Source organism: Ascaphus truei, chromosome 5 (genome assembly GCF_040206685.1).
Source record: "Ascaphus truei isolate aAscTru1 chromosome 5, aAscTru1.hap1, whole genome shotgun sequence".
Taxonomy (NCBI): domain Eukaryota; kingdom Metazoa; phylum Chordata; class Amphibia; order Anura; family Ascaphidae; genus Ascaphus; species Ascaphus truei.
Genome location: NC_134487.1, coordinates 290,090,639 through 290,107,678, shown reverse-complemented (window position 1 = coordinate 290,107,678; position 17,040 = coordinate 290,090,639). Strand labels below are relative to the sequence as shown.

The following is a 17,040-nucleotide window of genomic DNA, read 5'->3' as shown; positions in this document are numbered from 1 at the left end:
ACTTTTATGTCTAAAGCACTTATTCCCGTGACCTGTTATTGATATTACATGTTATTTATTTGATTACCACATGTATTACTACTGTGAAGCGCTATGTACATTAATGGCGCTATATAAATAAAGACATACAATACATACAAAACAATTACTGAAGCAGATAATAGTTTATGTTCTTGAGTATATAAATGGAGAAGTTAAGTGAGACCGTACATTTCTGCTGAATAAAATTGGATCATACAGTATGGGGTATTTGACAACAGTGTGAACAGACAAAGCCCTTGAACAATAATTCAGGCCATCTCTTTAATCACGACTAGAGATGTGTGAAACTGTCCCGCTGTGTTTACAACATTATCTCATGATTATTATTTTGTATCTAGTTTTGTGGCATACCAATTGCTTTGTATGCAGTACCTCCCAAAACACTCCCCTATGCAACATGTGGCAAGACATCTGTGAACACACCTGAGATACTTGGGATCCAAGTAACATTGTATATGCAACTAAGATAAATTAAATATTCAAACTAGCTTATCAGGTGTGTTCACACGTATCTCTTCACATAGTGTTATTGAGGAGTGTTTTGGGATGTTTGTAAGTCAATGGGTATCCTACTAAATAGGACTAATTCACTCTCATTTTCATTCAAGATGTGGCTCTCAGTGCTGTGAAGTTTTGCAGATGCCTTCAGCATTGCTGTGAAAATCTCTGACTAGTCACTGTAAACTGTGGGTATTCCTGATAAATAAGGACCTCTGGCTGTCCATTTTCACTACTTGCGTTAAAGCAGCAGACTCTTTTTTGAGATATGGTTCCATTTGCTATCTTTTCCCAACCTCTCTAAAGCACTTCTATGGGAATATACTTCTGCTGTGGGAGGGGAAGCGTTTTACTTGCAAGGTTTTCTGGAAGAGAAATACCTGAAATACAAAGTCGAGTGTTTCACATTAAAATGTCAACTGAATCTCTATGAATCGTGGATGAATTTAACAATCCAATAGATTTATGGACAGGTTCAATGTATCCATGAAAATAGCCAGAGCCATTGATTCCTGGAAGTCCTATGTATGAGACACCTGTAGTGGGAAGATGATTCACTGTGAGCTCTGCTGGTTGGTTGATTCTGATGCTCTCACAGCTTTGATTTATAATGCATATGTACCGTATACTGTATCCGTAGCCCCTGTTATTCTACTGGCCTCTAACCACTCTTCTCTTCATGTTTATCAGGGTTTTTGTCCTCCTGGTCTTTAGCCTACTGGACACATTCTGGATCCCTGGACCACTCTCTGCTTTTTCTGGAAGTACTGCACCGACACACTTTATTCGAGCAAATACCCGGTATGTACCTGGCAGATACCTGGAATGCGCCGCTCCTCACCTCTGACAAGCCCCGTTGCATTTGCCTTCCCAGCCTGGGTTCATGCCTGGCTGATGGGCGGCTGATCTGTTAAATGATAATGATTAGGATTTAATAGGCTGCAATGCTTCGCGTGTCTACCAGATGGCATAAATTCATGAATTGTAATGCAGTATATATATATGTACTGTGCAGTATTGCAGCCAACGGGAATAAAATGCTTCAATCCCTGCCGGAAAATACCTCAATGCACTCGGGCAGAAAACAGTCACAAACCTCAATACACCCGGGTATACCCGAATTCGTGGGACTAGCCGAGCTCGAATAAAGTGTGTCGCCAGTGTATCTAGCAGGACTTTGAGCTACAGTCAACGTAAAGCATACTGTAACCTGTCAAATTCATGCTGTTTCCCTTACGTGAGCATTATGTTTGTTCTGCGCTAATCTACACTTAACATTTGTCACTATCAAAACTGTTTTACAAATGCAGCAAGAGATGTCAAATAGAAAAAGGTCGCCAGCTGTCTGTTCTTAAACAGCCTGTCTTAAAGGCAACATCACAATTAAGAGGAAGGGAGTGCGAGATAACTCATTAATCCCTTTGGGAATTTAAGGAGTTTGGTCGCCATCAAATATTCAACTCCTTACAAATCAAGATGCCACCTAATATCAATCAACGTTATTTCCATTTCATTATAACCACATATTCAACTCCATAGGAGCCATTTAATTACCATTAAATATTCACTCCATGAATAGTAAACTGGTTAACATTCTAAAAAACCTCCTGGCCCCGGGTATCGTCTTTTGTATAAGCTAAGCATTTCTTTTCCTGCATCACTGCAGATGTGTGCATACAAAATGTGCCATTCATGTATCTCTTTACTCACTGGTTACTATTTATCGTGTTATACGGCCCTAAGTGGGTGAGTATTTAATGGTATTTCTGTGGTGACATACAGTAATGTCACCAACTGAACTCTGTGTAACAGCACATTTCAACAGCAATAAAATGAAAGTACTCAGCCATGCAACGTGTTCTTTACCACTCGCAGATATCATTTAAGGTCATTGCAAATACAGGCCAGAATGCCTACATTTGAAATGTACACAAGGAACGCGTGCACATGCAATGACACGTATCATGTATTATGTAGCGTCTGCAAACTCGCATAAGGCTAAAGCCCCGCTGCCCCGCTGCACGCGCTGGCACGGCGCTTCACCGCGATCTGCATGCAGCATTTTTAGGCGCGGGGGGGGGGCATGGCCAAAACAGGTTGGGGGCGTGGCCATGATGGGGAGGCCATAGAGGAGAGGCGGGGAGCAGAGGAGAAGCTCTTGTTTTCTGCAATTCACACACCAAATGCCTTGCAGTAATTGCAGCATTTTTTTTTAAGTGCCCGGTTCTGTAGCCGTGTGCTGGAGATCTGACTGATAGGATCTATGTTTGTGAGCTTTGACAGATAGAGAGAGGCTTCTTGGCATGTAGACAGTAGTGGAAGGTTATTGTGCGGCTCCTTTAAATCTTGCCGTGTGTGTATGTATCTGTATCCGTATCCACACCCCCTCCTCCCATTTATGCCAGGCTGCCGGCGATCTCCCTTCCTCATTGGCTCTCTGCCACACCACGGGACGAGTCGCCACTCGGGATCCCCATCCTATTGTAGCCCTTACTGGCTGTCACTGTGTGTAGTGAGCCTGGACGCAAAGAGGGACTGGGGACATCTAGGGAGGAGATAAGGGGCTGGTGGGATTCGCGCGCATGGCCCTGTGGACCTAGCCTAAGGGATAGTTAGGTATCCAAGCGGAGATTCACAAAAGTGTAATAGGCAGTGAACGTGAGACTGTGGCTATCACATGATTGTATGCAATCTCCCCATAAGTGAAGAAATAATGCAGCAGCAGTTCCAATCTTGCAGTGATGAGAGTTGAGTTACCCAGCTGTTTTTTCAAGATACACAACTTAAGAGAACCATTATATAAAAAAAATAAAATCTCTTTAAATGTTTCAGTAAAGGCAACAAACGTGTGGAATGTATTTCCCATGGAGACTGTGATGGCAGATACAGTGGATACATTTAAGACATTGGACAACTTTTTAGGAAAGAACGATAAACAGGTCTACATGAAATAAGCTAAAACATGAGAAGAACATTGATCAGGGAGCAATCTGATTACCATTACTGAAGCCAGGACGGATTCCCCCAGCTCTCACCTCTCACCTCTCACCTCATGAGACATAATTGGCAAATGTGTCACTGGGGTTGTTTCTGTTTGCTTTCTTCTGGATCAATATAACATTAAATATAGGATAACTAGTTAGAAGTTAACAAAGGTGGAACATGATGGACATGCAAGTGTAGGACTCATTTTAATGGAATATACAATGTCCCTGTGTTACCAGCATGGGATCAAGATGAGAGAGAGCATCTGTGCAAACAAACTGGGTCCATCCAAGTGGCACGGGAGATGTAAGCTTCTGTGTTCAAAACTAGTTGTTAAATAACACTGTCAAAAATCTACATTATACAGTGTTGCTTTTATAAATACTAAGGTTGCTGATCCCTCAGACGAAGCATATATTGGAAGCAACATGTTTGTTTCAACTAAGGGACATATCCCCTTAACCCTGGCAGCTGTGAGAGTCTGGACTAGGAAGTTAGATTGCAGTGCAGCTGCCATATGCCAGATCCATAAAGCCATGACTTTAAGCAAAAGACCAGTTAGACAGAAATAAGAATTCGGAGAAGGATCAGAAAGAATCTCTCTGATCTGATGGTCTGACAAGTTAAAACTCAAAGGAAAGGCTCCTGTCCAGCATGACTTTTACTTAATTCTCTTTCTCTGCATTCAACGTGATTTATCTTCTCCCCTCCCCCCCCAACAAATCCCTCTGTATACCCTAATCCAGCACGCTCTGTCTGTTACAATCACATGAAGTCTCCCAACAAATTGGATTTTCCATTTCCAAAATGCACACGAATGGAGACACAAGAGTCTCCATGCGATATATTGATCCTATTTATAAAACCCACCTTGAAATCAGTGGGATCTAGACGTTTCCTAATTGGTTTATGTGATTTAAAACAGGTGTATGGTTCTTTGTAGGTGGAAAATGTCCTTGCACATAATGAGTACATTTTGAAGCCACATATTTCTGATGTCTGCAGGACAGAAGGACTTAATGATTTCAAAGAGGGGTTCATGCTAATTTGTTTTCATATAAATAGAAAGGGAAAAACTTTCTGTAAGAAAAAAGCAGAGTGTAAGGTTTGTAAATACAACATGTTGATAACATGGAGGCCGTCAATCATTAATCTGTACCCCAATAGCTTACCAACAAACTATACAATACATAAGATACTGTGGAATTGATTTCAGAGTGAAAAGGAATTGAATAGTGCAGTGTTTTTCAACCAGGGTATCCCTAAAGGGTTCCCTGCAATCTTCTGATCATTTGAAAATTGTACCAAAAACACAAGAATTTACAATGTATCTGATCTCAGATGTGTTACTAGACAGCAAGTATCCAAGGCGTGGAGGACCGGTGCACAGCCAAAACGGGAGCAAGAGCTGGATGATATGTTCGTAGAAAAATGTATTGATAAAAAAGCATCACAATAGAGTCCTGGCGGATCCTCTAACGCGTTTCACGCCAAAGAGCTTTGACAAAGCACTGTGGCGTGAAACGCGTTAGAGAATCCGCCAGGACTCTACTGTGATGCTTTTTTATCAATACATTTTTCTATGAACATATCATCCAGCTCTTGCTCTTGTTTTGGCTGTGCCCCGGTCCTCCATGCCTTAGATACGTGCTGTCTGCTATCTACCAGGGAGCACGCCGGTTGCTGATTGCGTGGCACTGGACATAGTCCCGTCGGATGCGTATTGCATGCTGCCTTCGCTGAGTCACTCACGGACCACTTAATTTTCTATCAGGACAGGAGGAATTCATCCCCATTTCCAGGACTACTAAACTGTGAGTGTATGTACAACGCTGATGGTGCTTATTGCTAAGCCAGTGGTTTACTTACTCAAGCAGCTTACAACCACATACGGGCTGCCCCTACGTCATTCACTCCTAACCACCTTATAACAGGGATACAAGGGAGGGTATAACTTGTGCCAAAGAATCCATAGCCACATTTCAGCACCTTACCTCTGTTTGAGCACCGGAATAGGTGACTGGTTCACAGTTCACCATACAATTTCTGTGCTACTAGAGAGGGTTGGGGTTCCTTACAATGCATCTGATATTAGACGCGCTATTAGAGAGGGTTGGGGTTCCTTACAATGCATCTGATCTCAAGCACGCTATTAGAGAGGGTTGGGGTTCCTTACAATGCATCTGATCTCAGACGTGCTATTAGAGAGGGTTGGGGTCCTTACAATGAATCTGATCTGACGCGCTATTAGAGAGGGTTGGGTATCCTTACAATTAATCTTTCTCAGATGCGCTATTAGTGAGAGTTGGGGCTCCTTACAATGCATCTGATCTCAGATGCGATTTTAGAGAGGGTTGGGGTTCCTTACAATGTATCTGATCCCCAACGCGCTATTCGAGAGAGTTGGGGTTCCTTAGAATGCATCTGATCTCAGACACGCTATTAGACAGGGTCTGGGTTCCTTATAATGCATCAGATCACAGACATGCTAATAGAGACAGTTGGGGTTTCTTCTAATGCTTCTGATCTCAGACGCACTCTTAGAGAGGGCTGTGGTTCCGCAGAATCTCACAATATAATTATAGGGCACATTAACCAAGAAAAGTTTGGAAACCACTAGAATGTGCTATACCTGCATTGGTGTCCTGCAGCATAGATTTAAACTAGCAAGCTGTTCCAAATTTTGCTTTGAAATAAGCTGTTTTCATTTTTTTTTTTAGGTTTAAGAGATCCAGACAGATAATAGCTCTGCAGCAAGAAAGCTTTGCCTAGGAACCATTAGAATATTAATTTATTTAGAGTTTTGAGTCCTTTCCAAGTTGGCATATCTGCCTCCATAAATCCAGAGATACACACGCATCCTGCAGGGCGAAGAGAATCATGCAGTATAAATTCCGTTTGTTTGTTTTTTAACAATGATATTTCACTGTCACAGTACAGGGCCCCCTGCCAGTGACAGGGTTAGGCTTGGGATCAAAATGCTCTGCATTCTCCTATGACATTACAGGGGCATTTTTCTTCACATTACGTTGTGAATACATATTTCCAGTTTTAAGTGAGTTTTGGACGTTTCTTTATTCTTATTGCTCGCAAGTGTGAGGTTTACTGGAACCATCATATTTTGACATCATTAACATCATGCAAAAAATATACACATATTCTTTTTCTCTTGGATGTGTAATCAACATGGTTTCAGTTAAAGAAATATGATGTATCTAACAGATTACACAGTTTGGAGGGGATACAAGGTTTGCAGTTGTAACCTTTACACTCTTAATCTTTTCACTGCAGATGAGTTAAGGTTTGGCTTGCCATGTTACTGTGCGTGAACCTCTTTAACTCAATGGGTTAATGAACATGTCACAATGGTCCAGCCTGCCACCCAATCAATACAAAAGTGAAGATGCCATTCATATGCTGCAAAAGAACCAACAAACAAACACTATGGTGTTGTATGATGAGTTATTCAAATCCCTTCAATGTGCTTCACAACATATGTTGTGTTTTTTGCAAAAGTTCGCACTAATTGAAATGTTGCCAATTTTGCCCGAACTTCACCACTTTTTTTTCCGACAGAAAATATTGCAGTAGATGGCAGATTATAAAGGGCCGTGTGACTTTGCACATTGATTTGTCATGCTTGCCAAATGTTTTTCCTACATTTTTCTCAAACCCCTACCCCCCAGCAAATGCTGCCTGATTAGCGAACTTCAGCGACAAAATGAGCACATCTCTATTTATGATACCATGATCATACAGTAAGTGGGTTGTCATGTAGTAATACTAAATCATCACTCCATAGGACTAAGCCTCACATGTTGAGATCTCACCCCACTTAAATGAGGAGTCTCTCTTCATGATTGAGAACAATATTTCCAACCTCTATTAATTCCAGTGGCATTGCACTTATTGACATCCCTGCTGTGGGCTTTCTGTTGTCTCCAATGCTGATATTTACATTGGGGTTAACAGGATTCAGATCTTGAACCAACAGAGTGAATCCCTGCGCTTCTTCCATTGGGCCAACAATAAATGGGGAAATAAATATACCTAGTGAAACCTAAGTCTGTAAGACAAAGGAGACTTTTGGTTACATCATTTGATCACATAATGACAAACCTGCAAACCAACGTCAAGGTAAGTCTCAGTAGCAGATCCCTATGCTAAATGCATACAAATGTTCTGTGAAATATACCCTGAAGGGGTTAATAAACTAAGCATAAGCTTATGTAACTTAGTGCAGTTAAAAACTGGTATATACCTGTAAAGATACTTACATGCATGCAAGTAAAGTGAAAAGTGAATTTACAGGGACCTTACTGGGAGATTATATACCTTGAAAAGGAGGGACTAACCTCCCACAAGCTGCTACATTAGCAGTTGCAGGTGGATTGGCTAAATACATTAATAACACCCTAATAGTGGTGCCCAATCTACCTGTAACTGCTTATTGAGCAGCTTGTGGGAGGTTAGTTCCTCCGTTTCAAGGTATATAATCTCCGTTTCAAGGTATATAATTCCTCCGCTTCAAGGTATATAATCTCCCAGTAAATTCCCTATAAATTCACTTTACTTGCATGCATGTTCTGTAAGTATCGTCACTGGTATACTGTATACCAGTTTTTAACTGCACTAAGTTACATAAACATATGCTTACTTTATTAACCCTTTTGGGGTATATTTCACAGAACATTTGAGACTTACCTTGACGTTGGTTTGCAGGCTTGTCATTATTTGATCAAAGGATGAAACCAAATGTCTCATTTGTCTTACAGACTTAGGTATCACTATGTATATTTATTTCCCCATTTATTGTTAGCCCAATGGGAGAAGCGCAGGGATTCACTCTGTTTTTACACATGGCAAACAAACAATTATAAGCCCTCTAAAAAGCGCTAATCTACACAATGTGAATGAATAGTGATTACAAGTTAAGGTGAATAGCCCTAAAGTGATCAACAAATATATGTGAAAACCAAATAGATAAATGAAAATAGTGAAAAAAAGCAGCCTATGGGACAAAAAATCAACAGGTTATTCCAAACCTGTACAAGCCAAAATACATACAAATAAATTGTCCCAGGCGCTGTGAATAAAGTCCAATGAACCCCAATACCGTGAACCAATTGGGCAGTCTTTGGTAAGGCTTCCTATGCCAGATAGATGATCTTGATAGTTTGGTGGACAGGCAGGGGTGTTGTCTGATCTGGTGTTATGATGCTTCTGTAATCATAGAGAAAAAAGACAGCAGGACACGCACATGGCGTGGTATGGCTTTTTCAATCACCCCCCTTGCCTAGAACCCTGAAATCCTACTTACAGGATGAGGGCTCTCATGTACAGTTGAGAGAATCTGTGCCTCACGTCTCCATCCCTCACAGCGTCTCACGGATCCACGTGGTCTGGTCTGCAGGGATCCCCTTATTCGGCGTTGATGGTACCAGCACTCCCACAGATGTTCACATGTGGGGGAAGGGGGGGGGTTGGAGACGGGGAAAGATTGTAGAAATAGACTAGTGTGATAACGTTCAGGGTATTTATTAACACACACAAACACAATAAAATCACACTTACAGTCTAAAAGAATGGTGAGCTCCGCTCAAAATGCCGTCCGCAGCTTGTGCAGTTTCCAGTGTTGCTCAGGGAACGGTCACCACGCGCTGTCACTCCGGAATCGAGTACAGCGCGTGGTGACCGTTCCCTGAGCAACACTGGAAACTGCACAAGCTGCGGACGGCATTTTGAGCGGAGCTCACCATTCTTTTAGACTGTAAGTGTGATTTTATTGTGTTTGTGTGTGTTAATAAATACCCTGAACGTTATCACACTAGTCTATTTCTACAATCTTTCCCCGTCTCCAACCCCCCCCCTTCCCCCACATGTGAACATCTGTGGGAGTGCTGGTACCATCAACGCCGAATAAGGGGATCCCTGCAGACCAGACCACGTGGATCCGTGAGACGCTGTGAGGGATGGAGACGTGAGGCACAGATTCTCTCAACTGTACATGAGAGCCCTCATCCTGTAAGTAGGATTTCAGGGTTCTAGGCAAGGGGGGTGATTGAAAAAGCCATACCACGCCATGTGCGTGTCCTGCTGTCTTTTTTCTCTATGATTACAGAAGCATCATAACACCAGATCAGACAACACCCCTGCCTGTCCACCAAACTATCAAGATCATCTATCTGGCATAGGAAGCCTTACCAAAGACTGCCCAATTGGTTCACGGTATTGGGGTTCATTGGACTTTATTCACAGCGCCTGGGACAATTTATTTGTATGTATTCTGTTTTTACACATACTGTATGCATGGCCAATCTTTTCACCAGCAGCATGCTCCTTATGCGGAGATGAGTGGTGAATATATATATATATATATATATATATATATATATATATATATATATATATATATATATATATATATATTTTTTTTTTTTTTGTTTTTACAGATCATGAACCAGCTCCATATTAAGATGGAAGCCTAGAGTCTATACAATTCCAATGTAAAAACTCACACTGAGACAAACTGGTTTTTAACCTTGTTGCTCTGCCGCCTGCAATGTGGGCTTAATCCTTTCAGGATGCTACTATATGGGTCAACTCCAATCATATCATTGACCTGACCCAAAGAGGCTGGCAGTACACAACGAAGCAAAACATTATCAGCTCCCCTGACAGCAAAGGGGTTAATCAGAATTGAGGGCAGTTCATGGAACATTGCCATGAAAAAATAAGTGGTACTGTATTTGAGTAATATATGTTTAAACAACAGGATACAGCTATCTAGTTACAACGTATACTGCACAATATGTATACTCAATCACTGCAATAAGAGACCCTTTCACTGTAACTTCAGATCATGACTGAGTGTCTTCTGAGGCAAGGAAGGCACTTCTCTACACCTGACTTCGGGATCCCTATTTTTTCCTCTCCAATTCCAATTGTGACTGCTTATTTTTATTGTATTTGCCTAAAACTACTATTTAAACCAGTAAAAAAAAAAAAATTATATATATATATAGTGTTCGACAAACCAATACATTTGCTCGCCCCGGGCGAGTGGATTTAACATCGTGGCGAGCTCCTATTGGCCCAAGCAGCACACGTGTGGTACAAGGTGGCGAGTAGATTTTTTTGTGTGGCGAGTAGATTTTTTGGTGATTTGTCGACCACTGTATATATATATATATATATATATATTACACGGAGAGATGCATGGAGAAATCAATGTTGTGTCAAGCCTGAGAAACAGAAGAAGCACACAACGTGTGACTGTGCTGAAGGTGTAATATCTGTGGGTGTCTGATACACCATTCCAAGAGCAAGGCACCTGGTGTGACTGGTTAGATGATCGGGGTGGTGGGGGGGGGAGGGGGGGGCGGGGGGAGGGGAGGAGTACTTCTCTTGGTGAAACCTGGCTAACTTCACCAGGTTGTTTTTGAAGATGAAACATGAAATATATAGTTGCATTGTTACATAGTAGATGAGGTTGAAAAAAACATACAGTATGTCCATCAAGTTCAACCTGTGTTACATTTAGACGACAGATACTTAACCTATATATGTATTTACAGTATTTTGATCCAGAGGAAGCAAAAAAAAAAAAACCCAGTGACACATCATACAATGAACATTATGGATCCCATTCAATGTTGTGAAAAGTGGGGTAATGCAGAGTAACAAGAGTAATCAACTTACATTTAAGGGAATAGAGCTTGATGGTTCCTAATCAGAACGGTAATATCCTGCTTCTCTGTATATTGACTTGGGCAGTGTTTTTCAACAAGGGTACTTAGGAACTCTTGGGTTCCCCGGGCATCCCTAAAGGATTCCTTGTAATTTTCATATCATTTTAAAATTGTACCAAATGCAGAAGAATGTACAATGTATCTGATGTCAGGCGCGCTATTAGAGAGGGTTGGGGGTTCCTCAGAATTTCACATAGGGTCCCTTAACCAAAAAAAGGTTGAAAACTACTGGACTAGGGGCTGTGGGTATATTTGGGTTTTAAGAGTAACCATCCTATTTGAGCAAACATAACATAGGGATAGGTGTTCTAGCTGTACAACAAAACAAACATTTCATAAATAGCACCACAGACTGGGAATTTGTTTTGTAGCAAATAGCTAGATTTGCTTCCTCGAAGGCTTGGTGGTATTGGTCATAGGGTATTGGTCATACTTCCTACCTATATAAAAATAGAAATATCAACCGTTTCATGGAATAAATAAGAAATCCAAGCTCCCAATAATATCTTACTTCAACCAGCGATTATTTTACCAGATCACTGAGAAAGCTCTGTACCGCCAGACTCAAAATTTAATTCCATCAACTTTGATGGAATAATTTATCCCCCATCATTTGTCACAGTGTCCACTGTTCTGTGGTGCTCCTAATTGTATAGACATTGTGCAAGATAGGATTGGTACCATTCATAAAAAAACAAAGCATAGTAAATAAACTCTTAGCTAATGAGCTTTTAAAGGTAATGGTTTGGTTTGTTTTTTATATTCGTGTTTGAGATATGTTTTCTTTTATGCTATATTTCTGCTCAGTGTGTGTGTTGTGTGTGTTGTGTGTGTTGTGTGTGTTGTGTGTGTTGTGTTTGTTGTGTGTGTTGTGTGTGTTTAAAGAAGGCACTCCAGGACTTGTAGATAATGCAAAAAAAACATTCTTTATTGGTCAATGTTTCGGTTCTCATGGAATCATTTTTTTAAGTGTTGAAATAGGATCCCTTGAGAACCGAAACGTTGACCAAAAAAATAATCTTTTTTTGCATTCTGTACAAGTTCTGCATTGCCTGCTTGACACTTACTGTATGTATTATTTTCTCTTATGCAGTTTGCACTGCATCCAGGCGTGTACTATTGCTCAGTGGACTGCTGCTTCCCAATATATATATATTTATATATTTATATATTTATATATATATATATATATATATATCAACATATACATGCACACTTGTACATTAATTTTTTATTTATATATATGTGTCTGTGTCTGTGTGTGTGTATATTTAAATATGTTGGCGTTATATATTGGAGTGAAAGCAATCAGCCATGAAACATTGTAACATTAACGCCACAATTTTTTACGTTTGATAATAATAGAATCAATGTTTCACAGCATGTCAGATTAAGACGAGATTAACACCCCGAACACAACAGTTATCCCTACTGTATAATGGTATGTACAATATATGCTGCTTTTGTTATTTGCAAGCTAGGGGGCTATCCCTAACCGAGGAAATAATGCTGCAGAGATTCCAGACATGCATTGACCAGGGTTAGGCTATAAAGCAGGTGTTAGAACTTCACAATGTTTGTTAGGAGTCCATCAATATCTGACATTACATTAATATTTCTCACTAATAACTGGATGGTAACGTAAAAGAAAACATCACATTAAAAAGAAAACTCTGTGTGTGTGTGTGTGTGTGTGTGTGTGTGTGTGTGTGTGTGTGTGTGTGTGTGTGTGTGTGTGTGTGTGTGTGTGTGTGTTTTGAGCCAGCTTTGGGGGACTACCCTTTCAGAATAGTACATTCAGCATTCATAAGCTTAAAATAAGTAAAATAAATGGGGCAATAAGATGAAAGCCTGTAGTAAATAGTCCCATAACACCAACAATTTGTCCACTTTTAAGGTGTCTTTTTGTGCTCAGAGCTAGAAAACCCCTAATGGATAAAGTGATCATCAGCTAATGATCCTAAGAGGCATCATGAAAGTAATCTTTTCCCCTTCTATAAATCATTTACTGGCAAAAATGTGGTTTGAAATATTTTTTATGCTGCTAATTAGGAGATCAGCAACCCTCACTTAATTGTCCATATAGCAAGTGCCTTCAGCAAGTCCATAGGAGCTCAGAAATGGGACTTTTTAAATGTGTCAATGCTTAGAAACTACAACGGTTTGGGCATAGGTCTAATACTCAATGGTTTTAATTAACTTGTCCTAACTAAGCCCCCATCAGCAAAGAAGGTGATCAATTGTACATTAGGAAATACGATTAGAGATTGAGAAGACAGAGAGGAGAGGGAAAGGAGGGAGAGAGAGAGAAAGTAGAGACACACTCAAGGATATAGAGAAGAGAATGAGGGAAAATGCAGAGATAAATGAGAGAAAAAGAGCCAAAGAGAGATAGAGAGGGGAGAGTCTTGGAAGAAGGGGGAGAGAAAATCAGAAAACGGAGAGGGAAAACAAAGAGACGAATATGGAGAGAGAATTATAGGAGCAATAAAGAGTCACAGGGATAGAAGGAAAGGGGAAATGTGGGATGAAAAAACAAGCAAAGGGGGAATGAAAGATAGAGCAATTTAAAGGAGATTATTATTATTTTAAACAGGAGACAGCGGAAAGGGGGATAGAGAGGGTAACCCCTTCGCTGCCAGAGAAAACGATAAGGAAAATAGAGGGTTTAGATAAAATTAGCAAAGCCAATACTAACACAACCACCTACCGCTAGAAAACATTACCTGGGTCCAGAACTCATCAGCAGGACATCTGCAGCACAGTAATCAGTGTGAGGGATGGACAGACAGTCACTACTTAGCAGCTGGAGTATTTCACACCAGTTGAGTGGTAATATGTTAAAATGAAGTGCTAAATGGGTGAAAATGCTCTTGGTTATTAGCAACTCGGTAATTAAATTGAGCAATGTCGTTCTTCTGTTGCAAAATAATGTCGCTACAGTTGATAAATTACTTCTTTTTTTTTTTTGCATTGGTTTTCAAAGCCACAGCAGAAGAGGCTGAAGCGCCTGGCAATGCATGTACAGTATGCAGCACACCCCTTCTATCACTACAGCGTAATGTGCTATTAAATGACCCTAGTTACTGTTGATGCCCCTCTCTGTGCATGGTGTGTGAGTGGGATCCCAAACTAGGCATGTAATGCAGCTTTGCAACAAGACAAGATCACACCGGGAGAAGCAGCCTACCTGTGACAGAGTTACAGCAAGTAGGATTCCTCACTGGCAGGGGTGTTGGTGTCAGAGCAGGTAGCACCCAGTCAAAAAGCAGAACAGGGACCTTTACCTTCCTCTCCCATATCTTCCCGGAGCAGAGGTAAGTGGGTGCTGTGAGTGACACTGGCAAGGGAGGGCTGTTAGAAGCGTCGAGCAAGAGATGGCATTGTCCTGTCTGATGAATGATCTTCTCTGTCACATCCCTGCTGGTACTAGGGGACTGGTGTGATACGCCTCTGCTAGGGCACTGCCAAGTTACTTCATGTGCGCTCAGAGAATGCAATAAATGTGAAGCAACAGTACTGTTCTAATGCTTCAGAAAGAGAGAGAAAGAGAGAGAGAGAGAGAGCTGCCTGGGTACTAGGAGAGGGTGCATCTGGCTTTACTTCATTCTTCATCCATCTGTTTTGAAGCCAGGGAGAGGGGAGCTCCCACCTCTGCAGATACAGTGTCTGAAGGTCCTCTTGGTAGTCCTGGCTGGGGAAAGGGGGCGATTGGGATCCCTGCTGCCTTGCTGTATGGGTGGCAATGATTTGTGTCCGATTAGCTGCAATGGGCAGGCTGTCTGGAGAGAGCATGTACAATTGTCTTTCAGTATGACAGGATTAGTTGCTGTTGAATGCTCTCCTCCTCCAATAAGATCAACACGGCTTCCTGATTTGGTGGCTTCTTCTGAATAGAAAAGACTCTCTCTCTGTCACTCTCTCAGTCATTATATTCCTCTACCCCCCCCCCCCCCCCGTACCGTTTAATCCTTCTCACTTGTTTCTCTTTCCCTTCCTCCTCTGTTCCTCTCCATACCTCATCCTGCTCCTTCCCTGTGTCATTGACTTGCCCTCCCAGTCTTTATTACAATCTCTCCCCCACCTCGTTCTCACCCTCCACATTTCCCCCCCCCCCCCCAGCTCCTTACCAACCCTTCTCCCTGCTTCTCATTTCTCCCCCTCTCTCTTTTCTCCCCAACTCCCTCCCCTTGACATGTCTCTTTCTCCCTCCTCTTTCCCCTCCTTCACTATTTCCCCAACCTCTCATTTTTTTTCTCCACCTCCCTCTCTCATACCCCTTTCTCTATCCATTTCCCCCCATCCCTATTTTCCTCCAGCATATACTTGGCTAGTTTACCCCTCCCTCTCTACCTCCTCCTTTTCTCTTTTCCCCCACTCCTACCCTTCTCTCCCTCTCCCCCAACTTCTCTCCTTCCCCCTCTAGAGAAATTGTCACAGTCTCACCTTCTCCTTACACACCAGTAGCTTTACTCACAATTGTCACATCAAACACGATATTTTCTTTCCAGTTGCCCACTTTGCATCTTGCAATCATGTTAATGTATTTGCATTTATTAGGTTAGCTGCTGTTCTCGTATGTATTGTGGGGATCTGCAATAAAAGAATAGAGATGTGACATTATTGCTTCCACTTGCGAAAAGATGATGATCATAATTACATATTCATGGGGAAAATGAAGAAGAGACGACAGCATGCTATCGCGTTTCACTGGGGAAAACATATTTTTGTCTAATTAGATACGTAAAGTAACAGCAGTATATTTGGCAGCTCACGAGAGCCTCTTGGCAGCAGGGAAGAGGTTAATTCCTATTTTCTACCTATGTCAAACTACACTATTAAGCCCTCTTGTACTGGAACTGTGCTCCCCCCCAGCACTGAAGGGGTTAAATCCTTGTTGAATCAACTGCAGATATGGTGTACACGTAAAATAATTAGCTGGCTGCACCACCGCTCAAATGGAAGGAAAGTCAGCTTTCACTGTGCTGGGAAGAAGCCCCAAAGAGGGGATTTCACACAGGGGAGGACCCGGGGATCCCACTCCCCTAGTAAGTTGCAACGCTTCCTTAATTTGAGGGGTGGCTGTGTCCACGAATTCCCAGTGTATGCTGCAGTGGCTTGTCTGGGTGCTGCTTAAATAAGTGCAATAAGTGGGTTTCGTCAAGTAACCTGTATGCATTTCTTGGGGCCGAGGGGTTAATATTTGTGTCTTGTTAATTCTATTGTTTATTTACCTATTTCCCCTGCCTTTCATCAGTTAAGAAATATAAAATGTGTGTGCATCTTTAGCAAATTTAAGGAGGTTAAGGCACATGACCGGGGAGGGGGTTGTTGATGAATTCAGAGGAGCTGTATTTTCATGGCTTGTTTTGTGTATGAGCGCAGCTGGGCTCTTCATATCAACTGTACAGTATATACTAAGTCTGCATTGCAATAGTGAATTCAGCTGCCTCCCAATAACCTGCATGATATATGAATATGTATATGTTTGTTGAAAAGGTCTAGTTCTCTTCAAAAAGCCTTCACTGCTGTCTCCATCACCCAAGGAGTTAAGATTAAATTTAAATAATTACTGAGCATTACAAGGTTTAACCACATAATTGGATTTTGTATAGGTACTAAGTGAATGTCATTTTCAAATGGTGTTTACATAAGAGCTGTGTTCTTATACAATACTTTACTTATATTAGTAATGCTTGTTCTGAATCACAATGCTTAGTATACTGTATTTTAGTCGAGCAGTGGGTAAAGTAATTTTTTTCAT

General features: G+C 41.3%; 1 protein-coding gene across 3 annotated transcripts in view; it reads right to left on the bottom strand.

The window, feature by feature from the left end:
• The window catches only part of CHRM2 (cholinergic receptor muscarinic 2), a 126,642-nt gene extending 111,431 nt beyond the window's left edge, over nt 1-15,211 (bottom strand). Inside the window, exons 1-2 of one of the 3 annotated variants that reach the window (XM_075602588.1) lie at nt 14,467-15,211; nt 14,003-14,129 (exon numbers count right to left, since the gene is read on the bottom strand). The gene's annotated coding sequence lies outside the window, so the exon portion shown is untranslated. The remainder of the gene's footprint in view (nt 1-14,002; nt 14,130-14,466) is intronic. The other 2 variants (XM_075602590.1, XM_075602589.1) reach the window with 2 other exon arrangements.
• Nucleotides 15,212-17,040: the final 1,829 nt, after the last annotated feature.